The following is a 22,113-nucleotide window of genomic DNA, read 5'->3' on the forward strand; positions in this document are numbered from 1 at the left end:
GGGACTGGGGTGCGGGACAGGAGGGTCCCTGTGGGGCAGGAGCACTGGGGAAGGGGGTGGTGAGGCCGGGAGCCGGGGCAGGGAGGAGATGGCCGCCCCAGGAGCAGGTCCGTGGCGTAAAATGGGTGGGAAACAGCCAGGCAGGCTGCCCGCCTGGCCTGGAGAAGAGCGCGGGGCCAGCGCTGGGGTCTCCATTAGCGACATTGTTCCTGGAGTTGCATCATGCCTGAGGGTCTCAGCGCTTACTGAAAAGCACAGGTGAGTTTTCAGCCCCTTTAATGGGGCAAGAAAATGGGGCCCGTTGCGTGCTCCAGAGTTTCAGGTGTGAGAAGACAAATACAACAAACCCTATACTTCCTAATTAAAAGATCCTTGTGTTTTCTGAGACAGGTTGAATTTATTTTAGCTCTCCAAGCTGACAACCCAGGCCCCCATGCATCATGGGATTGCTTTAAAAAAATCATGAGGCTTTTAAATGAAGAAAAGCATTAATTACTTCATATAGTAGTGCACAGGACTGTGCTGTGTTCTGCAGAAGTATTGTGGAAACTCATTGCGTATCCCAAATAATTTGTGTAGTAAAGGGATAACGTTCCCACACTGTGGTATTTTAAAAGCCCTTTGGTCATCTCTTCAAGGTTTTCTCGGAAGCGCTGGAGGTGCTGAAATAAGCTTTGTGGAAGTTTTTTGGCTGTCTGTTGTCAGTACGCAGCTCAGACAACTGCTGTTGGTGCTGGCACATGGTTTACAAAGTCAGACACTTGTTGGCAAAGTCAGCGGAAGGCCAAAGGCTCAGTGTGTTTTACTGGAGTGAGGAGGTTTGTGAGAGGCCGTAATCCCTGCTCCCTTCCAGCCAACGGGGCAGCAGCTGTGCTCCAAACCCCAGCCAAACCAGGGCTACCCCTGGCTCTGAAGTTCAACCACAGCCTCATCCCTCGGTGGGCAGGAGATTTAGTCTTTGGGGTCGTCATCCCAGCACGTGGGGTTTGCTTGGGCATGGTGTAGTCCTCCCTCTTCTCCTATTTACTCCCCCAGGCTTTCGACAGCAAGAGTGGCAGTTCCTGGAGCAAATGAGAGCACTAATTACGATGGAGCAGAGACGAGCAGACCTAGAGCACCAAGGACGGCGTGTGTGTGAGCTGGTTGGTACTTCGGCATCACCCAACACAGCAATGCTGGTCACAGGAGCTGCGCTTTCAGAGTCCTCTTATGGAAAACCAGGCGTGGAGCAGAGCTGCTAAAGCAGGGGCTGTGGTTGTGCAGTCCCTGCAGCACGCCATAAATCCAGCTGATGATGACAGGGACGCTCCAAACCCTCCGTACTATTTATTGCCTCTCCGGCTGCTGGGTCTGGGCGAGCGGAGGTGTTGCTGCTCCGCTGTTTGCAGCCCATGAGAGGGCAGCACAAGGCCGTCGGTTGTTGGCTAGGGGGTTTTGGGTGCTGAAATGGGGTGTCTTTAGAGCGCGATGAGAGCGGCACCAGACGCTGGAGCCAATCCTCTGAAACTTCTTCCGAAGCGAGGTGTGAATGTTTGCTCCCATCTTGCCCCGGAGCACCCTCATTCCGGTGACCAATGTGTGAAACCGAGCAGGAGCAGAATGAAAAGTTGCTCGCTCTGCTTTTCCCTGTGGCCAAAAAGTGGAATGAACGTTGGCCCTTACTGCATTTCTGCAAGAGAGACTGAAAACCCTTCATCGCCGTGCTGGGCGGGATCTGTATCTGTCGTCATTCTGCAGCATGGCCGGTACTCATTGCTCTAGAGGATCAACTCTTCAGCAGTCATGGGTGTGCAAGAATCCTAAGATTAAAAACATGTTTACAGTTTGATTTATTTGTTTTCTGATTTTTGAGTCCCTAGGGCACCCTCAGGTCGTTTTTCCAAGCTCTTCCCTACAACATTGCAAAATCTGGCATAAGATTGAGACAGCTACCAAGACCCACAGCTGTTAACTCTGTCAAATAAAGCCGTTGTCGAGTGTCACTTTTTGTGCCTCATTGTCACTGGTAGCCTGGTGTCTTGCAAATTCACCCTCTGTGGAGTCCCTGCTGAGACTGCCTTTCAGGTGTCAGCTTTCAGGATGGTTTGTAGGTTTTTTTGCAACATGGCAATTCATCTGCTGGTTAGCACTGAGCTCTGATCGGCAGAGCCCACAAAGCTGTTGCTCGTTCTCTGTTATTACCTTACAAGTACTCAAAGCCAGTGGTTTGTTCTTTGTCATCTGATGAAGTGAGTCCAGTATCTTTAATAACTCCTTTCCATTTTTCCTTCCAGCTAAGTAATGCAAAACTTGCCTTTCCTGGGATAATCCATAGGGATGGATGTTGGGCAATGAAAATGCAAAGGGAAGCCAGGATCATGTGATTGTGTTGGACCAGAAGAAGGTAAGAATTTTATATTCAGTGCTATGTCTGAAGGGACTGCTGTTCATGCACCTAGCCTTGTGACAGAGCAAAAACACTGCCAGAAGAATATTATTACCTGAAAAACTGTTTATTCTCCTTTAAAAATTTGTGAACTGGCAAAGAGGCAGTGTCTTTTAATAGGAAGATGTGGGGATTCCTCTGTCCTGTGTGTGGATGTCCGTAGTCAGCAGCTGAAACGTCTGTATATCTTGTCACCTCTGCTGGGACAGTTGTGATTTCTTGGTCTAGGAACTTGGTCCTGAAAACGGCTGAGTAAAGTCTGACTGGCATTTACTGGAATCCGCTGCAGGGGTGATCCCTGAGTCCCGTGCAGGGCTGGGCAGTCTGTCTCTTGGCTGGTCACAAGGAGCTTAGCTTGTTGGAGGGCCCAAGCCTGTGAGCTTCAGAGCTTTTCCAGCTCTCAGTAATGTTGATTGGAGTTAAGGGTCACTCAGTACCTCCTGGGAGGAGGCCCTGAGTGGTCTCAGCTTTTGAAATTAATGGTTTTGAGCATGAGAATCTGGCCTGGGAGATTTTAATTTGAATTTGCTATTTTTAGCTTCAGCTTGAAACTAACTCAAATAGTTTTTCAGCCTTTGGTACTGCATGTTACTGTGTTAGCACCTTCCCCATTGCTGGTCTCACAGGCGCCAAGTCCATCCTCCATCTTAGACAACTGTAGCAAATGAACTGAGATCAGGGATGAAATTGGCCAGGGATAATTGAAATAATAAATAAAATTGAAAAAAAAAGATGCATAAACCAAAACTTTGAGCTTGGAATGGCTTCTGAGGTTCTGAAAGTAATTTAAGTAATACAGGAGAAAATATGCAATGAAATCTGGTTTCCATTATTGCATGAGATGGTAGGTCTTAAAATTTGATCAAAACCATTTTTTTATATGATGAAGATAATGCAGCTTGAAGTGATGTAGAGATCTGGGATCTTTTTTTTCAATGTAGTATTTACAAATTATTGTAGACTTGACATTCTTATTTATTTATTGATAAGACTTCTTGTTCCTACCTTGATCTCACAGCAAGTAAAAATAATTTCTGACTGAGTTCTAGCTACCAGTGGCATGTTTGAAGGAAGTGGTAGTAAAAGCTCATTATTGATACATATGTGCCTGCCAGTTTACTTATCCAGACCCAGTTTGTTGTATATCAGCAGAGGGCAGTGGGAGAGACCTGATGTTCTCTCTTGCCTTGTATTTAAGAAAAAGTGAAAAAACTTATGTGGTAGTCCCATGTTCTTCTTGCTCTGGTACTGTGAGTTTAGGTAAGATTCCCCAACAAATCCAAGACTGAATAGGACAAGGACACTCTGTTCCTGTTTCTTTGAAGGAACAACTTTCAAGGTCGAGTGGCTTCTGAGCTGGGTGGCTGTGGGCAACAACATAGAGTTTAGCATGGAGAATACCTATGCACGTCAGCGAGCAAGCAGGGCTAGAGGAATTAATTCCCAGGTCTGTCAGTCTTCCCCTCTATGAGCATACGTGCTCCCTTTGCTGGTTTTGCATTCCGATTACAGAATCACAGAATGGTAGGGGTTGGAAGGGACCTCTGTGGGTCATCTAGTCCAACCCTCCTGCTGAATCATGGTCACCTACAGCAGGCTGCAGAGGACCTTGTCCAGGTGGGTCTTGAATATCTCCAGAGAAGGAGACTCTACAACCTCCCTGGGCAGCCTGTTCTAGTGCTCCGTCACCCTCAGAGAGAAGAAGTTCTTCCTCATTCCCACACCACCAGTCGGTCCCCATTCCTCTGTAGTTTTTATCCACTTCATATATTCGCTGAGGGATGTCCTTACTCATTCCTCTGAGGGAGTTTCTTTGGAGGCCTCATCTATGCCCACAGGGATCAAATAATAGACCGCTGTGTTCCACCAAGCCACAACTCAGCAAGGGCCACCTTGGATTGTCGATGTCTCTTACCAGGAATGGGTAAAAAAGAAAAAATGTTATTTTCTTCCTTGGTACTACAGGGAATTTGCCTTCAGAGAATTTATGAAAATGTCAATAGGTCAAATAAGAGTGGTCCGGATGTTCGCAGTAATAATTTACTAGCTGGTAGGGCTTGTTTGTTTACATCCTCTGTAAGGAGGCTATGGGACAGACTTAAACCTGGTTTGGGATATTTAACTGAGAGTAGCTTCTTGGGGTATCTGCCAGGATGTTTGTAGTCCATACAGTGTCAGTTGTGGGATCTTATGCCAGTGATGTTTTAAGGTAAAAGAAATAAATAAGTAAGCTTTTTCGCCCCATCAGTGAGCATGCTGTGTAACTCCAGAAGCAGTTCAGCTCATGACTTGGTACAAACACTTCTGATGTTGCTGAAAACAGAAGCTCCAGTCTGTTTAAATTGTTACTGACCGATTTCAAGGCAACAGCAAACCCTGAGCTCTTGCAAATGCATTGTTTCAGTGGAGCCAGCGCAGGGGAAGGCACAGGGCATCAGCTGGCAAGGGAGGAGGTGGAGGCTGTGCAACGTGGGCACATGCACCACGTGTGAATGGGGAGAGATGATGGACTTGTCTGGGTGTCCGTCCTGGATACAGCATGGGTGGAAGGTGCCAGCTGGGCAGTCATTGCTGCAGCAGCTTGCATGAGTCTCTGCTGCACTCCACAGCACGCAGCTGGGTTAGTTTATGTGTGTGTGGAGTGGTGCAGCACACATGGGAGAAGATCTGCTCTTCGCTTTAGGCTTCTAATTGAAGCACTTCAAGCAGGTGCCTGGAGTTAAGGGGCTAAATAGGGGTTCGTTTCTCTTAGTCCCTTCTGTAAAATGCAGATAACAGCACTTTCTGTAGGTTTCAGTCTTACCAAGCTCCAAACAGCGTGCGAAGTGTTCAGTTTAATCTTCACTGAGCGTGCGTCTCTTGTACTCCGCTGCTGTAAGTTAAAATCTGGGATTGGGTGGAGTGTCACACCCGTGTCATGAAGCAGTGGCAAAGCTGGGTGCTGGGTGGAAGAGCAGAAGCGTGTGATGATTTGGTCCCAGTTACGTGACATCCAGCTCTGCTTGATGCTGTCTGCTACCTGCAGCCTGAAAACGAAACTGAAAACATAGCAGTGGCTGGAGATTGCTGGAAATGTCTTTTGCGCAGCCCCGCAAATGGTCATTAATCAGAAAAATAACATGTATGTAGTTGTGGCATGTGAGGGACTCATGGGTTTATTTCTGGAGCAGTTACAAATTGTATCCTTGCTGAGGTGCTGCTGGAGAACCAACCAGGAGGCTTCTAAGAGAACTGTCAGGGCTTGCTCATCTTTTCTGTCTCTCCAGGAGCTTGTGCAGTTGAATTAGCATTTAGTGTTGGTACATTTCTTCCTACAAGTCTGGAAAAGGTATATTGGCTTCTCCTAGACGGCTGTTCCGACAGCAAGGAAAACCAGAGTGGGTTTATAAATAAAGGGTGGGATGGGGAGCTACTGGAGAGAGTCCAGCGGAGGGCTACGAGGGTGGTAAGGGGACTGGAGCATCTCTCCTATGAGGAGAGGCTGGGGGAGCTGGGCTTGTTCAGCCTGAAGAAGAGAAGACTGGGAGGGGACCTAATATATGCTTATAAATATCTGAAGGGTGGGGGTCAGGAGGATGGGGCCAAGCTCTTTCCAGTGGTGCCCAGTGACAGGACAAGGGGCAATGGGCACAAACTGAAGCAGAGGAAGCTCCAGCTGAACCCGAGGAAGAACTTCTTCCCTCTGAGGGTGACGGAGCCCTGGCCCAGGCTGCCCAGGGAGGTTGTGGAGTCTCCTTCTCTGGAGATATTCAAGACCCGCCTGGACGCGGTGCTGTGCAGCCTGCTCTGGGTGACCCTGCTTGGGCAGGGGGTTGGGCTGGGTGACCCACAGAGGTCCTTCCAACTCCTACCATTCTGTGATTCTGTGAAATAGCTCAGTGGTGGGAAAGCAGAGAAGGATGCAGAGGTTTTAGTGGACCACAAGCTGAATATGATTCAGCAGTTGGTGCTTTGTGAAAAAAGACTAATTTTATTCTGGCATGCATTAGCAGGAAAGTCCTGTAAGGCACGGGTGTAATTAATCGTGCCATGCTGGTAGGCATTGGTGCTCCCAGCTTTGAGCACTAAGAAAGAGGAGAGCACACTGGAGACCAAAGGAGAGCAAGAACAACAACCAGAGGTCTAAAACTCTGGACCTGGGGAGGAAGCTGAAGGAGCTGGATTTATTTAATCCAGAAATCAAAGATGAAGTCTAGGGTTTGCTCAGGACAGTCTTCCAGTGAGTGAAAGGTAAGAGGGCCGAATCTGTTCTCCTCTAACTCTGCTGTGGGCAGGATAGGAAGGCTGCTGAACTACCAGCAAAACACATTTCAGTGAGGTTTTTGCAGGAGGTTTCTTGTTAGGCAATAGGCTTCATATGGGAATTTCTGTGTGGTTTTTATAAGTACACCAGAGAACCCTCTGAACGAGGTATACATATGCTTGATAATGCATGGGGGGGACTGGATCGTTTGTTTAGGGGTGGGAAAGATTGCTCTTCCTCTGTGCTTGGAACAAGATCCAGTGATGTTGAGAAGCAGCAAATTGGAACGGGTGGGAGAGGTGTGTTCGCATACAGGGAGCCGGCTTGCAGAAATATTGATGCCATGTGCAAATCTCCCGCTGACTCCAGTAATTTTTCCGGTTTACCATGTAGCACTGGAACCGACTGTGCAGAATAAACCAAAACCTGACCATTTCTGTGGATGAGACCATTACAGTTACGATTACTAGGTAGATAATCTCAAGGGAATTTTCTAAGGATCTAAACCTTATATTTAAAAAAATAAACCAGTCCTAATGGATGAGGAGAGGGAAGGGAGAGAAGATGATATTTGCACCTCTTCCAGGGTGGGATCCCCTGCGTACTGCAGGGTATATTAAATCTGTAAGGCTAATCTGAGGGTATCTGGGTGTAGTAAATGCTACAAATGCCTGAAATTCTCTGGATTTGAGCAGTATCCCTCTTGGGGGTCAGGGAGGGAACGTTCTGCTCCAAAGAGGCCAGCTGAACTGATTATTTCAGTAAGCAGAGGGCCTGTAGCCACTTGCATCTTTTCTTGGTTGCCAGCTGTACTGTTTAATAAGAGCTTCTTTTTCAGAGAAGATTGATCACTGAAAATTTCAGGGAAATCAGCTGAATGTTTAGATTGCTTCTCTGATTCCAAAAGAACATGCATCAGGAAATTGGGCTGTGAATCTGGAAGAGTTTCCTCCGAAGTTTAAAGAGGATAAAGCCTGGCTATCTGAACTCTTTGGCTTGGGGTAGCACGGTTCTAGAAGTAAACTGTAGTTCACTGATTTCTGTTCATAAGGTTTTCAGCAGGTCTTGGTACGGGGGCAGAAATGCAATGAGAAGACTTTTCTTGAGCTTGCTCTTGTTTTAGTGAATGCCAGCAAACTTAATGGCAGGCAGAAGTTCCCTCTTTTTGAGCCTAAAAGCTCAATAGGTGAGGGTTTTCATAGGCTGGAGTTTTGCAGCAAACGTTTTGTCTGTTTTTTCGATTTTTAAATTTCACCCCAGCCAGTTTCTCCTATTTTAGTGTTCTTGGTACTGAAGATAAATTGAGATAATTTGAAATCCTCTGAAGCAGTTTTCCAGGTATCCTTTGGCTTTGATGAAAGAGAGCTAGCATCCACGACAAAAGCATCCAGGAAAAAATTCTTAATTTCCTTCTGTGGTGCAGCAGAGAGGCTAACAGGGCCACCACCACTGCAGCTGGCACACGGTGAACAACTCCATTGAGCGGTTGCTTTCGGAGCTTACGCCTCTGAGGTCAGGACAAGGCTCTAGACCTAAGGGAATACAGCCGAAAGGCCCATAAAGGTGTCTAGTTCTAAAGTTCCCACTGCCCATGGTGAAGCCCTGTTGCCTCCGGTTGTTGTACTGGAAAATTAACTGCGGGCAACCCCATCTTACAGGGTGAAGGAGAATATGCGGGACGTCACAGGGCGCTGCTGACAGCGGAATCGCGGTCCTGTTGGTAAAGAACTGCAAATCTTGGTCGATTGTTTCCTCCACGTTGAGGCTCACAGGTATTATTGCGAGATGCAGCTGAGAAGTGTGACCAGTGAGCTGGTCTTTGATTTGTCAGCAGATACAGTTCCACAGGGGCAGCAGAGGTAGAAGGCAGATGGATTCAGTCACTTTAACTGCCCTATTGTTCTCCTACTTATAGTGAGTTACTGGTTTTTGGACAAGGTGGGAAGAGTCTGTGGGATTTAGTTCTTTAACAAAAGCATCGTTTCTCCACAATGTTAATTACTCATTTGTGCCAAACAAGGAATGAGAAACAGAGTTTAAGGATCTAATTAACATTTGCTTCTCCTTTCAGTGGATCAGTCTTTACACTCATAAACTCTGTGACTTTCTACGCATCTGAGAACCTTCCAGCCTCCACAGAATCTGAATTTCTGGGTTAGGAAAACAAATAAATAAAGAAGCAAAGCTGGAAATAATATCCTGCTATTTTTTTTAAAAGAGGACGAATGTCGTTCTTGTGTGCACGTATCTTCTTTTTAGCCCAGCAGTGATTACTGTACATGCCAGGAGAAGTACCTGTTAACATTAAAGCTTCTTCGCAGATCTTTTCTTCTGACATAGCTAGAGTGGGCACAGTTTAAAAATATATGTATTTTATCCTGATTTGGCTTATTCCCATACAGGAATAGGCAATGTAAGGTACCATTATGACAGTCTGACTGTGTCTAAGTCAGGCAGTATGATCTTTACCACCGTAGACTGGCATAATTAAAGTAGTGTTGAAAAGCTATAGGTTAATGTTATTGTTTTGGATGTAGACCAAGGAATGTTAGAATTTTTTGAAAAGCGTTGCTTCTCAGAAATAAGGACTACAGGATTTGATTCAAAGTTCTTAATTTTGGAAAGCATTTTGAGGTTTGCTAAAGGTGCCATATTTAGTCATAAAAATAACAAAATGAAAAATACAGAAGTGTATTTATAGTAAGAATAATGAAGATTTATAGGGTAACGATAGTTGCAGTGCTCCTAGCTTAGGAACTCTACGTTGAACAGAGTGATTGAATGTTTGGCTTTTAAAAAGAGAGAGGAAAAAACCAAAAAACAGATGAATAATGAAAAACAAATCCTTCCTCTGGTGAAAAGCCAAACCTGTGTTTTGAGAATTAAATGTTTTTTTGGGTTAAGCGGTGAAAAAATGGACTTGATCTTTGCAACAGCTTGGATTTATTATTGGAACCAGTTGGCTGTGCCATAGAGGAGAGGAATTTTCTGGTAATTAGAGCAAGAAACTAGGAGTCAGAAGTGGTAGGGTCTGTTTCTGGCTCGGGCACTAGCACGCTATGTAGCCTTGGGAAACATGCTGCCTCATTTGTACCTTGGCTTTCCCATCTATAAAATGGGGCTAAGGAAATAATTCAACCTCACAAATTGCGTGTGCTAATTAAAGAACATTTCCACAGCACCTCGAGGATGGATTTTCACAAGCATGTGCTTCAAATGCTTTTGAAAACTCCAGCCTTAATAATTTACAAACCTGATTGCCCAGATTCCTAAATCCATGTGTGGGCATCTAATTGAAAAGGGTCTGATTTCCAGAAGTTTGTCTGCTGATGAAAAAGAACATGATGGGGAGTGTTTTCTTGCTGGGCTATGAAAACAGAGGGCTCAAGGGACTCGCTGCCGATTCCCCAGCAGCAACGTGTGATCCCGCAGGCTGCCGTGGCTCCACGCAGCGCTCCGAGAGGCAGCTGCCGAGGCGAGGGTGGGGAATCACCCGCTTGGTCAGTACATGCGATTGATGGTCCCCGGGGGTGCAGAAACGCTCCTCACCCTGCTGGATACAGCTTCCTTAGGAAAGCAGATTTGATTCTGAAAGGTCAGAATTAATTTGAGTAATAGCTGCATAGCCTTGCTGGAGTTACCACCAGTATCCCCAAGGCCCCAGGTCTGATTTGGCTTGGGTCTCCCAGCGGTTCAGTTCCTAAATCGCCATCTGTCAGCATTAGAGCTACTCGGCCGCCCCTTCCTTCGGCCGATGCCGTGGTCGGTGAGCAGAAGGAATGCCGTTTGCCTGGGCCGCCATCCCTCCCTGAAGCGGAGGAAACACGCGCTGACAGGACAGGAAATTCTCGTGAACCACAAGGACCTGGAGCTTGCCTCTCGCCTTCCTGTGGGCCTTACCCGAGTTCCAGCATGGGTATTTAAAGAATATTAATAGCAATAGTTACATTAACAGGTTTATGTTTTTCTTCTTCTGTCGACGAAGTTATTTCTCCAGTTGAGACTTTCTGGTTGTTTTTGTTCAAAGTAGTCGGAGACGGACCCAAGAATGTGGCAGTACTGCGGTAGAGTGATCCGATCGAGCTAGTGGGCAGCCAAGCGGGGATTTCGCTTTATGGAAGGCTCTCAGTCAGAAGTGGACAGGCTCTTGAGTCTCCAGTGCAAAACAAATAGCTCTAAACTGGGGCAGGCTTAGCACAGTGAAGGATTTTGTTTCACAAGTATTTCTTTTCAGCAGCAGCGTGCTTCCAGAACACAGTCACTTTCTCCTTGCTATGGCTGATGGTTGGCTGTGCTTGCGCTGTTCCCCTCTCTCATCCCGTTGTACCTTTTGTGGGACTGTGTGATTTCCTAGCTATGGAGTTAATTCAGAAAGAGAAAAGAACAAAATCCACCCTTTTTTGGTGTTCTTTCTGTTAGGTTATTTTTGTTTCGGGTCAGTTCCCTAATCCACATTTCGGCTGCAGAAACGAGTTGTAGAGACAGTGAGAGGGTGGCAAGGGGTGGAAATATGGGAGCTGCTTAAGCCAGTGCTTCTACTGAAATGAATGCCTGTGCAACTGGAGGCTAGGCCGGACCAAGAGAAGCTCTCTTTTGCCCTGCTTTAAGTCATGAGGACCTCAAAGTGAGTCTTGGCTGCAGGAGCGAGCAAGACGTGTGTGGTTGGGTGTTTGTATCCAAGGAGACAGTTTGTGTCTTCAGTGTTTGGTCACTGGGTAGAGAGCTCTGCTATTTGTTGGGCCTAAAAGCTCTGCCATGGTCAACAAGCTCACAAACTGGCTCTAGGCTTGCGGGGAAAAAAAGGTCATGTGGAGACTGGAAAGTACTAGGTTTCAGAAGGAATAAGGCTTTGAGCAACCTGGCCTGGTGGAAGGTATCCCTGCCCATGGTGGGAGGGTTGGAACTGGATGGTCTTTAAGGTCCCTTCCAACCCAAACCATTCTACGATTCTATGATTTTTGAATATGCAGGACTTACTTTAAACAGTTGCATTCATAGAATCGTAGAATGGTTTGGGTGTCCCCAGGGGCAGGGACCCCTTACACCAAATGAGGGTGCTCAGAGCTCCATCCAACCTGGCCTTGAACACTGCCAGGGAGGGGGCAGCCACAGCTCCTCTGGGCAACCTGGGCCAGGGCCTCACCACCCTCATGGGGAAGAATTTCTTCGTTATAGCTAATCTAAACCTCCCCTCTTCCAGCTTGAAGCCATTCCCCCTTGTCCTCTCACTCCATGCCCTTGTAAAAAGTCTCTCGCAGGCCTCTTTGGGTACTGAAAGGCCACAATAAGGTCTCCCCACAGCCTTCTCTTCCCCAGGCTGAACAGCCCCAGCTCTCCCAGCCTTTCCTCCCAGCAGAGGGGTTCCAGCCCTCAGATCATTGCTGGGGCCTCCTCTGGCCCCGCTCCAACAGTTCCAGGTCTGTGCTGTGCTGAGGGCTCCAGAGCTGGACGCAGGACTCCCGGGGGGTCTCAGCAGAGCAGGGCAGAGGGGCAGAATCCCCTCCCTCGCCCTGTGCCCATGCTGCTGGGCATGCAGCCCGGGGCACGGTTGGCCTTCTGGTCTGCGAGTGCACACTGCAGGGTCATGTTGAACTTCTCATCAGTGAACACCCCCAAGTCCTTCTTGGGACAAAAATCAGTGCATTCTTTTTCATTGTTTAAAGTGCATGTCTTTATGTAACATGACAATGTGTGCTAATGTAGGAAAGGACCTGGTCATCCGCCTAGAATGACTATTGGATGTGTCTGACTAACGGTCCAACAGGTAACAACGTTTTGGTAGTTACTGGGGAACTCATAAAGGTGTTCTCATAAAATCTCTGGGGTACAAGCATTCAGATACAGGGAAGAGAAGACCCGGTTTTTAAATGTGCCAAGCGCTCCCTGCAAACTGACAACTTCATCTTCTCCTGCTTTCTGCTGGAGTTGCTGGTGCTTGTTGCCTACCAGAAGAGATCTGTGGCTGGCGTATAGGCAAGCTGTTCTGCTGTCTTTGGAGAAAGCTGTATTTTGTCTGGCGAAGGAAGGCCAGGAGTGTTTGGAACCACTAGCACAGCTGAGCAGCGCACGGGGTGAGAAGACTGTCCACAGTGTCTGCTCTGATATTCACAAGGAGTTAAATGGGGCTTGTGGGGTGAGTAGATGGTGGGCTGGTTCTCTCTTGGAAAGACTTTTTCACAGGAAGGAGGACAGAGAACAGTAAGAGTTCAACTTTGTTTATCCCAGCTTTATTCTGGAGTGCAATATGTATTGTAAACAACTTTCTTCATAGAAAAGTATGTGCATGAAGCCTGTTCTGGTTTATTTTCTCTGTTGTTCAGACTTAGCCCGAAGTGGTACGAGTTCCTAGTGGTACGAGTTCCTAGTTTTCCTCAAATGTTAATGCTTTTAAAAATAAGCCCAACATGTAATTTCACTTACCGTAGGCTTTGTGTTTGTCACGCAGAACAATAGCTGCAGCAGCAGATGAGCTCTGAGCAGCCACCCTGAACACAAGCTAGCGTTGTTTCCAGCGCAGAGTCGGAGCGAGAACCCGTAACCCTGGACAATGTGAACAAACCTGGGGTTGCTGTCTCGGTCTGGACCCATCAATTCCCTTTACTGGGTGCCTGGGCTGTGAGCTCGCTTTGCTCACCCTTCCTCTCTGTTGTGTGGCGTACTGCTGCTGAGGAGGGGGAGATCAAAGTCATTCTTTTCTTATGAATCTCTCTTTTTATTGATTTCCTAAGGCCTGGGAGAGCAACTGCAGCTCCCTCCTGGGGCCAAACTCGAACCCTAATGAGGCTTCCTTTCTCCTGGTGTCTCTGCTGACCTTCGTTTCACTCTTCACTGCTGTGTCATCTTGACAACTCTGAAGCGTGCCCTGACCTTGCAGCGCTGCTGCAGAAGTCACTAAGAGTTACTGGGAAGTCTGTTGGTAATGAACTGGCAGCACCAAAGCCTGCAGCACGTGAGTGTTCCTTAGGGGTCAGATTTTGTGTCCATCTGTTGGTTGCTTAGCCCCAGTGAACTGTTGATATCAGCTAGGGTCCCACCCAGTGAGATAAGGCTTAGAGCTGCAAAATACTCCTGGAATATCCCTAAATGGGGCCAGCCTTTTCATATTGAGCACTGGACAAAGCATTGCTCCCTAATTGTGCATTACTGCATAAATCCTGCACGTCTTTGTTCAGTGAGTTGGAGATGTTTGGAATTCAGTGCTTCAAGTCATCCCTAGATCTCCAAATAGGTTGTTGTAGAAGCAAATGAACTAAACCTGTAATTAGAAGGGTTTAGTTGTGAATGTGAATGAATCCACTTTAAACTGGCAAGCAGATGAGAGGGAAACAGGGCTCTTGAGTTCCCTGAAGGCCCACGAACTGACCCTTTGAGTTTTTGTTATTTGTCAGAGGAAACAACATCTCAGAGTTTTGTTTTCTCCTTTGCCTTTTAGCCAATTTCTTTGCTGGTAACTGTAGCAGTGAGAGCACCAGAGAGAGAGCTTTGGAGCAGGGTAGAAACTTATGGGAGGAAGACAGGGCGATGGTCACTGCTGCTGTGTGAATCATCTCCTTCTGTCAGGCTTGGTCTTGTGTGCTCTCATTTATTTCTGTCTGAGCCTTGTCCTACTCTACTGTGTGTGAAAGGAGAACTGGATCCTGTAACGGACTGGTAAACAGGGCTGGCAGTCTAGCACCCTGACGAGCATCCTACCTGTAAGGGCTTTTAAGTGATAATAGTGTCCCCACCACTCAGCACAGCACAGATCCCATGTGATGCTTGTGTTTGAAGGTTCACCTCTTGAACAGATCCAAGATCTGGGAATTTTCCAACATCCTGCAACATCTCTGAATTTGGGTCTTTGCCCTGTTTGGTCCACGTGGAAGCTTGAACTCATTCAACTCTGAGCACATCACCTTGGCTCTATCTGAAACCAGTATTTGGGACTCTGGGGACACAACTGGACAGCAGGAGCTCAGTCTTTCCTGTTTTGTTGGCTGTATGGAAAGGAAACCTTTATCTGCGCTCCACAGCAGGCCTTGCACGGCAGGTTGGGCGCATCTGCGGAAGGAAGGGGAAATGGCATTCCTCTGACATGTCAAGGGCGGGTGGTTGCTGCCAGCAGCGGGATGCTGGGTGTATCGGGCCAATGGTCTGGGGGCTGACTGGGGACAGCAGTCCCTGTGCTTCCCAGCCTGACTGATCGCTGAAATCTTTTGTCTGACAGCGTTGCTTTTAGCAGCTGGCTCCGGGGAGAAGGGAGGAACTGCCTCCTGCAGAGCAGGCCCTTACAAAGCAGCCTGTGTGGGACGGAAGGTCCCCTGCTCCCTGGCTCGAAACAGCATGTGGGGGTGTGTATGTGTGTGCAGGGGGGGAACGCTCCTGCCAAGCAGTGAACTTGTCCAAATAAACAAAAGGCTAAAAACAGCCTGTCCTCACCCCTCGAGAAACCCTGCAGCAGATGTGGCCAGTGACTGGAGGTCCTTGTTGGGAATCCCGCGGATAATTACTGACAGCAGGGAAACACATGGCAGCAGGCGGCAGCTCGGAGAGGGCCCTCTTTGTTCACTGAGATCACTGGAATATCTGTCTGCTCAGTGCTGATGGAAAAGCACCGGCCGGTTTGAGAGGGGAGTGAGCAGAGCTGCCTCCTGCTCTTGGCTCGGCTGCGGGCTTGCTGTGTGGCCTCAAGCAAGTTGCCTCTCTCCTCTGTGCTGCAGTTCCTCCTGTTGTGCATTGAGGTCAGGGATGGCAAGGTGCTTCCCTGGGGGTTTGTGGCCAAGCTTTTAAACTCTGCAAGGTGCTTTGTGGCTGGAATGCACTGTGTTTGGAATAGGTAAATGCTCAGTATTGGTATAATTATTTTGATATGCTTCAGAAGACGAGGAGGGGCTGAGAAGTTCAACTGAAAGGTCAGCTTGTGACAAGACAGAACTTTTTTGGCTACCAGCGAAAATGGGAAGTGAAGCAAAGAGAGAAAGAGGCTGGCTGGGTGTGTCAGAGATGACAGGGGAGCAGGCTTGGCCTCTCTCACAAGAAATGCTTTTCTATCTTGTTGCTGCATTGTGCGTTCAACTTTTTGGCTCTGTTACTCGGCAATTCATATTTCAGGCACAGTGATAGCTGTGTGAGGTGGCTTGGGCTAGCGGAGTGGAGGACTGGAGAACGGAGTGCGGTTCCGGTGTGAGTGTGACAGGAGGCAGAGGACTTGGGATCAAAGCAGTAAAAGGAGGAGTTGGGTCAGGCCACGGTGCTTTGGCTGTGCTGTGTAAGGTGCTCCCTTCGTCCTCCATTCTGCACGCTGCTGTCGAGTCTTACAGCGTGCAGATGGGAAGGAAATACATGTTCCCTTGGACTGATGGACTGACTTCCTTTTGCAGAAGTTAAATTGAGGTGGGAGGTGGGAACAACTGAGAGACTTGGCCCTAAGGGCATGCTGTTGTTTTCTCCCACTGTAAATCTGGAAACCACTTTCAGATTTCTCCATATCCAAAGCAGCCAATTGATTGTCCTATCGTAAAAATGAAAATGCAAAGCCTAGATCTGTAAAAATCTGGGAGGTAGTTCTCAGTGGGACTATGCAAATTAACCGTATCATTCCTGCTACACCTGAACACTGCGTACTGGCCTGGGAAGTGACAAGATTTTCTAGCCATGCTCTGAAATCGTGTTTTATGGGTTAGGGGCATCCCAGAGACACAGCAAAGCATTTTGCAGGCAGCTGTGAATTAGTGTGTCCATGGAAATTTCCTGTGGAGGGGACATCTGCAAGGAGGGATGCATCTTGGACAGGTGCTGATGTAAAAATATCTGGATCCACATATGGGCCGCAGAAACACAACAAGGTGGCACCAGCATTTCCTCAGAACAGACTTTTCTCTTCTGCTTCATTTTTTACTCCTTCTTGAGGCTTTTCCAGGATCCCTTGTTGGAATTTATAATCCGTCTACATTATCATTTATCATTTCCTTCTGGTCTCAGACTCACTGCAACTCGCATCCCCGCTAATGAAGTAGTAGCAGATTGTTCCCATTTGATCCCATTCCTGCTAATCCTGAGAAGTTACAGTTCAGTTTAAAAAGTCATATATGTCGTTAACATGTCAAGAAGCACCTGAAGGAGAGTGTGTGAGGTCAAGGTGAAGAGACCAGATAGTTTTGTGTGACTGGAAATCAAACTAGGAATATTCAGTGGGAATAATCTCATGAAAATGACTGTACCTGTTTCACTGTAGTGTAGCTATGTTGTCTTTTGAGTCTTCCCATTTGTATCAGCATGGGTGTCCCTAATGGTCTAGAATAAAGAAAGGAGTAGGGTATAGAAAACTTGAGATTCAATTTTTTAAAAGAGTGGTTTTAAATTGAGGTTTATTCTTCACAAGATAGTTATCTAGCATTAAAAAAATCGTATCTCATGAGGCTGGAAAATAGCCTAGATCACCAGCTGCTAGTGAAAATGTAGGGATGTGGGTCAAACCTTGTCTTCAGAGCTTCTGCTGAATAGTTGTTTATCTCTCATCTCTAAAAGGAGGCTATTTACTTGCCTTTGAGATTCTTGGATGTGGCCATTTCATGATTCTGGGAAAGCCTGGCGGCTCACTTTATTTGGATAGTGCCAGTCAGAAATCCATCATTCAGAGATGTGGTGTTAGTGCAGCGGGAGCTAGGCACCTTGAGGAATGGAATGTCAAATAGCTGCTGCTTTTCTGTGAGGAAAGAAAATATGTGCTCTCAGGCACTGGAAAAGCTTCTTAAGAAACCCTGTGATACTGTAAAACTTGCCAGAAGATCTCCAGATAGATACTTATCAGTTTGTTTGAAATTAGTTCTCCTTTGGGCCATAAGATTTTAAATACCTAAATCTTAAAGGTGGCAAGGGAAATACAGGAAAGTGACTGACTCTGCAGGAAATCCTTTTCTTCTCTGTCTCATCATGTAAGTTTTTATTGATGAGATCTGAATGACTTTCACAGAATGTTAGGGGTTGGCAGGGATATCTGTGGGTCACCCAGTCCAACCCCCTGCCCAAGCAGGGTCACCCAGAGCAGGCTGCACAGCACCGCATCCAGGCAGGGCTTGAATATCTCCAGAGAAGGAGACTCCACAGCCTCCCTGGGCAGCCTGGGCCAGGGCTCCATCACCCTCCGAGGGAAGAAGTTCTTCCTCGGGTTCAGCTGGAGCTTCCTCTGCTTCCGTTTGTGCCCGTTGCCCCTTGTCCTGTCACTGGGCACCACTGGAAAGAGTCTGGCCCCGTCCTCCTGACACCCACCCTGCAGATATTTAGAGGCATTTCTAAGGTCCCCTCTCAGCCTTCTCTTCTCCAGGCTAAACAAGTCCAGCTCCCTCAGCCTCTCCTTGTAGGAGAGATGCTCCAGTCCCCTTACCACCCTCGTAGCCCTCCGCTGGACTCTCTCCAGTAGCTCCTCACCTTTCTTGAAGTGGGGAGCCCAGAACTGGACGCAGTACTGCAGATGGGGCCGCACTAGGGCAGAGTAGAAGTGAAGGAGGCTCCTGCAGCACTTCCCCACTTTAGAAAGCCTCACTTGTTCCTGCTTGTAAACTTTTGTCAGAAGAGCATGCGTTAGCAAGCAGTCCATCCGAACTCTCGCACTGCACAAGCTTTCTTCTCCTGAAAGACGAATGGGAACTGATTCTTTCTTAACTTGCTTTGGCCAGGTAACACCACAGATCTGTCAATTCAGGCAACTTCTTCTTTCTTTACCCTAACCAAAAGCAGGACTGGCCTGCAAAATCTAGAATACACATTTTCTGCTAGATTCCCTGTGATCTTGGTCATCCCAGTGACTAGTTAGAAGCTTTTGCAGAAGGGTGTTTGGGAGGAGAGATACCACTCCAGTACAAACCGTGTGTTGAAATATCTTGGCTCTCATTTGCCTAGGAAGGTTAAAAATACTGTTCCCAGACAAACATTCTCCATGTCTGAGAGCTAATGAGCCAAACAGCTGCTCGGAGGCTATCCACCTCTGACACCAGTAAACACTAAGCCATGTGAAAAAGATTTTAACATGCCCAGACACTCTGATAGAAGAGGTTGTACGTGTGTCGAAAGTGCAGTATTCTTGCCACATCCATTTTGTAGCTTCAAAGAAAAAAATCCTTTACTGACCATCTTGGGACACCTGTAGCTGTCAGAACAAGACCAGCACAGACCATAATCTCTTTGAGGCTGGTGCAAATCCAGCTGCTTTCAATAAAATGCACTGTGTTTACAGAAGAAAGAGTCACAAACATCTCTTTTAGGAAAGTATGCTTTTTTTGTAAGGATCCATCTGAAATGTGCCACATGCAGACAGTATTCACTGATATCCTCTGGCTGTCTGAGCAGCTGCAAGTCCAAAGCACCAGTAAATCCACTTTAACTGGCTGACTAAACTGGGCTTATGGCTGCTTCGCGCTACCAGAGCAGTGAAAGGTGTCCTGGCTCACGCAGATGCATCTGATCTGAAGTATGAAAGAATTTGTAAACAGGATCCAGGAACCATTTGAAGAATCAAATAACTGTCCGTAAACATGTATTGACACAACACAACTGTCCACGATTCACTTCAAAAGTGACACAAGCAGGAGACTTCACTGTGTGCCAAACCTCAATTAGCCGGAAAAAGTGTGCAGGTGATCTTGCTGTGCATCTTGCAGTTGTGAGAAGCTGGATGAGTGTGCAAAGATGAACATTTTGCATGGAAATCTCTGCTTCTCAGCCATCCTTTGGGAGGATCACAAGGCCTTTCTTGCAGGACATTTTCCCATCCAGTGCTCCTCAGACCCCAGACTCTAACTGGGGTTACAACTGGCCCGTTGAAACCAAGCTAAAATGCAGTTACAACTTACTGCACACAACCATGAGAGCAAGAGCTGTGTTATCGCGTGGATCTCAGAACTACACCTGGTTCTGGTTTCTGCAGAAGCTGTACAAATCTAGAAAAGCTCCCTTGACCCTGCCTGGAGTTGTGGCACCACTGAGAGCAGAAGCAGTTGTATAAAAGGGCACCGATTCCTGATCTGGGGCTGTGGGAACCATTCTTTTCGCCTGGTGCCTGACTCATGTTGACTTAAACCCAAATGACTTTTAGTTCAAGCAATGTCAAGGCACAGTTGCGGACAGGACCTTTTCATTCATGTTCCCAGTAAGCATGTAACTTCTTAAAAAGAAAAAAAAAACCAAACTAGGTCAGTTGAGCACAGTAAATAGTTTTGTCTTTCTTGTTTTGGGCTTTAAAAAATGTCCCAGTTGCTTAAGTGAAAATTGTTGTGACTTAGAGAAATGTGTCCCAAGGCCCTTCTTTTGTTTGCCTGTCTGTCATTAATCATTGTAAAAGTCTGTCTCTACGAAATGCAATTGGTCGGTTTGCCTTTAGGAGCTCCGGGTTGGATGCTGATCTTAGTTCCTCTGCTTGCATCTGGCGTTAGTCTGCTGAAGTAAGTGGAGTGAGTCAGGATTTATAGCTGTGTAAATGTGAGCAGAGGCGATCATCTGAAGCCTACTCGGTTCTTTAGCATCTGGAGAACATCATATATTTATTAAAAAAAAAAACCCAACCAAACATCTAGTGATAACTGCTCTTTGACATCAGAGTCATTACGCTCTTTCGAACAGGGAGACAGGGCAAGGGTGGGAAGAGACCAAAAGCTGTGGGGGGTAAAGGAATTAAGAAATCTGGCCTTCATGTGCTCAGAGAAATGGGCAGGATACACTGTTCGTGCTGGCTTTTCCCTGCTCCTGGCCCCTTGGATTCAGTGGAATTACTCCTGATTTACACCCATTTGAGTGGAACAGGATCACTCCCTTTTTCTTCAGCAAAACAAACATTTGTTACTTGGAAAGAAAAACAGAGAAATCTTAAAATGTGACCCACAGCTGAGCGGAAATTCTCAGTAACGCAAGAATTTGGGTTTCTTTAGTTTGTAAACAAAAAAGAAACCCTTGGAGGGAGAGTGTTGGTTAATGCTGTGAGGGGCTGCAGAGGGATGGTTCTGTGGCCGTATAGCTGGGCAGTCATCCTGTCACGGCCGCAGCAGCTCCGGGTATGCGCCGTGGGAACGCGGAGGAGCAGGATGCTCTAACAGAGCAGGAGGTTGAGCTTGGGGATGATGACAGCAGCTCCTCAGCTGGCTCTGAGCCCTCAGGCAGGCCAAAGCCTTGACCAAAACAACCCCAGCTGCCAGAAGAAATGGGGATCCAGTGCTGACCTGAAGGTAGTTAGGGGTCTAAAGATGCGGACAGACGCTTAGAACTGTTGCCAAAAGCACCCAGGCAGTCTAAGTGCCAAAAGTCCAAGGGGAACTGAGGTCGGGTGCTCAAGTGGTATAAACTGGTGTAAACTGCTGTGGGCCCTCCCAGGCCCTACCTCAAATCAATGCCTTCTAGCTCTCTCCAGGTTTCAGGTTCCTGTAGCTCTCAGGACTAAACTCCATGTTCACCGATGCTGGATGGTTTTGCCTTCCTTCCCCTCCTGAAATACACCAGCACTGTTTTGAAATGCCAGTTTAGCCTAAGGAGAGCTGCAGAGCTACCTGGCTGAGGAGCTGCCAGTCAGGTAGGGAGGACCCAGAGCAGCTTCCGTCCAGCAAGAGAGCAGAAATACACGTGCACATTCACATGCACGCTGCTTGCTTAGCACGGTCCGTTAAACTCAGCATGAACTCCAGGCCCAGCTATAACCCATGTTATTTATGGAGTGAATATCTTCCTGTAAAGGATGTGGAAGCGTAATACAGCCGCTGAACAGCCCCTACCCTCCCTCACATTTTCTCGTGTCTCATACATATTCTTTTATGACAGTTTGTCTGGGACTGGAGTATCAGCGTCAGATCCTGGGTGCTTCTCCGTTCTGCATCGGAAAGGAAAGCACAGCAGAAATGCTTCTGCCCTCCCTCCCAGGCCCTGGAGAAAGCCCAGATCCTGCTAGGAGAATATCAGCCTTCCCACTAAAGCCTGGCTCACTAGAGCATGGCTGTAGCCATACAAGTTGCTGGCCCTAGGAGGTGTTACGAGATGGGTGTGCTGTATATCCACAAGGCAGGTCTGCAGCTGGACCTGCTCCTGCCCCCAGCACTGAAGATGCTCGTTGTTTTCCAGCCTGCACCAAGCAGACTGCTGTGGTGCTAGCTCTGTGGTTGTTCACTGCCTTCTGCACCCTTCTTCCCTAAGAAGAGGGCAAGAACATGGCACCTGGGAAGATCTGGTACTGTGGAGGAGCTCATCAGCCTGCATGACACAAGCATGCTCCCTCCAGTTGAGTTCTACAGCATCTACAACATTAAAATAGACCTTCCCTTGTACCTGGTCTCTCTTGTCATCCAAGGAGAGAGTCTAACAGAGAAGAAACATGGGGATTGATGATTGCTGACTGTTCCTGCTGCGGCTCTTCTGATGCCCTCCAAAATCCAGAGGTTCACACTGCCTGCTGAGCTCTCACCTGGGCCAGAACAACCCCAGGTACTCCAGA

General features: G+C 47.4%; 1 long non-coding RNA gene across 1 annotated transcript in view; it reads left to right on the plus strand.

Annotated features, from left to right (window-relative positions):
* The first annotated feature begins 155 nt into the window (after positions 1 to 155).
* Positions 156 to 22,113, plus strand: part of LOC142363449 (uncharacterized) — a 30,769-nt gene continuing 8,811 nt past the window's right edge. Inside the window, exons 1-3 of the long non-coding RNA XR_012765748.1 lie at positions 156 to 258; positions 1,036 to 1,142; positions 2,274 to 2,383. This is a non-coding gene — a long non-coding RNA (uncharacterized LOC142363449). The remainder of the gene's footprint in view (positions 259 to 1,035; positions 1,143 to 2,273; positions 2,384 to 22,113) is intronic.

This window comes from Opisthocomus hoazin, chromosome 17 (assembly GCF_030867145.1).
Source record: "Opisthocomus hoazin isolate bOpiHoa1 chromosome 17, bOpiHoa1.hap1, whole genome shotgun sequence".
Classification (NCBI taxonomy): domain Eukaryota; kingdom Metazoa; phylum Chordata; class Aves; order Opisthocomiformes; family Opisthocomidae; genus Opisthocomus; species Opisthocomus hoazin.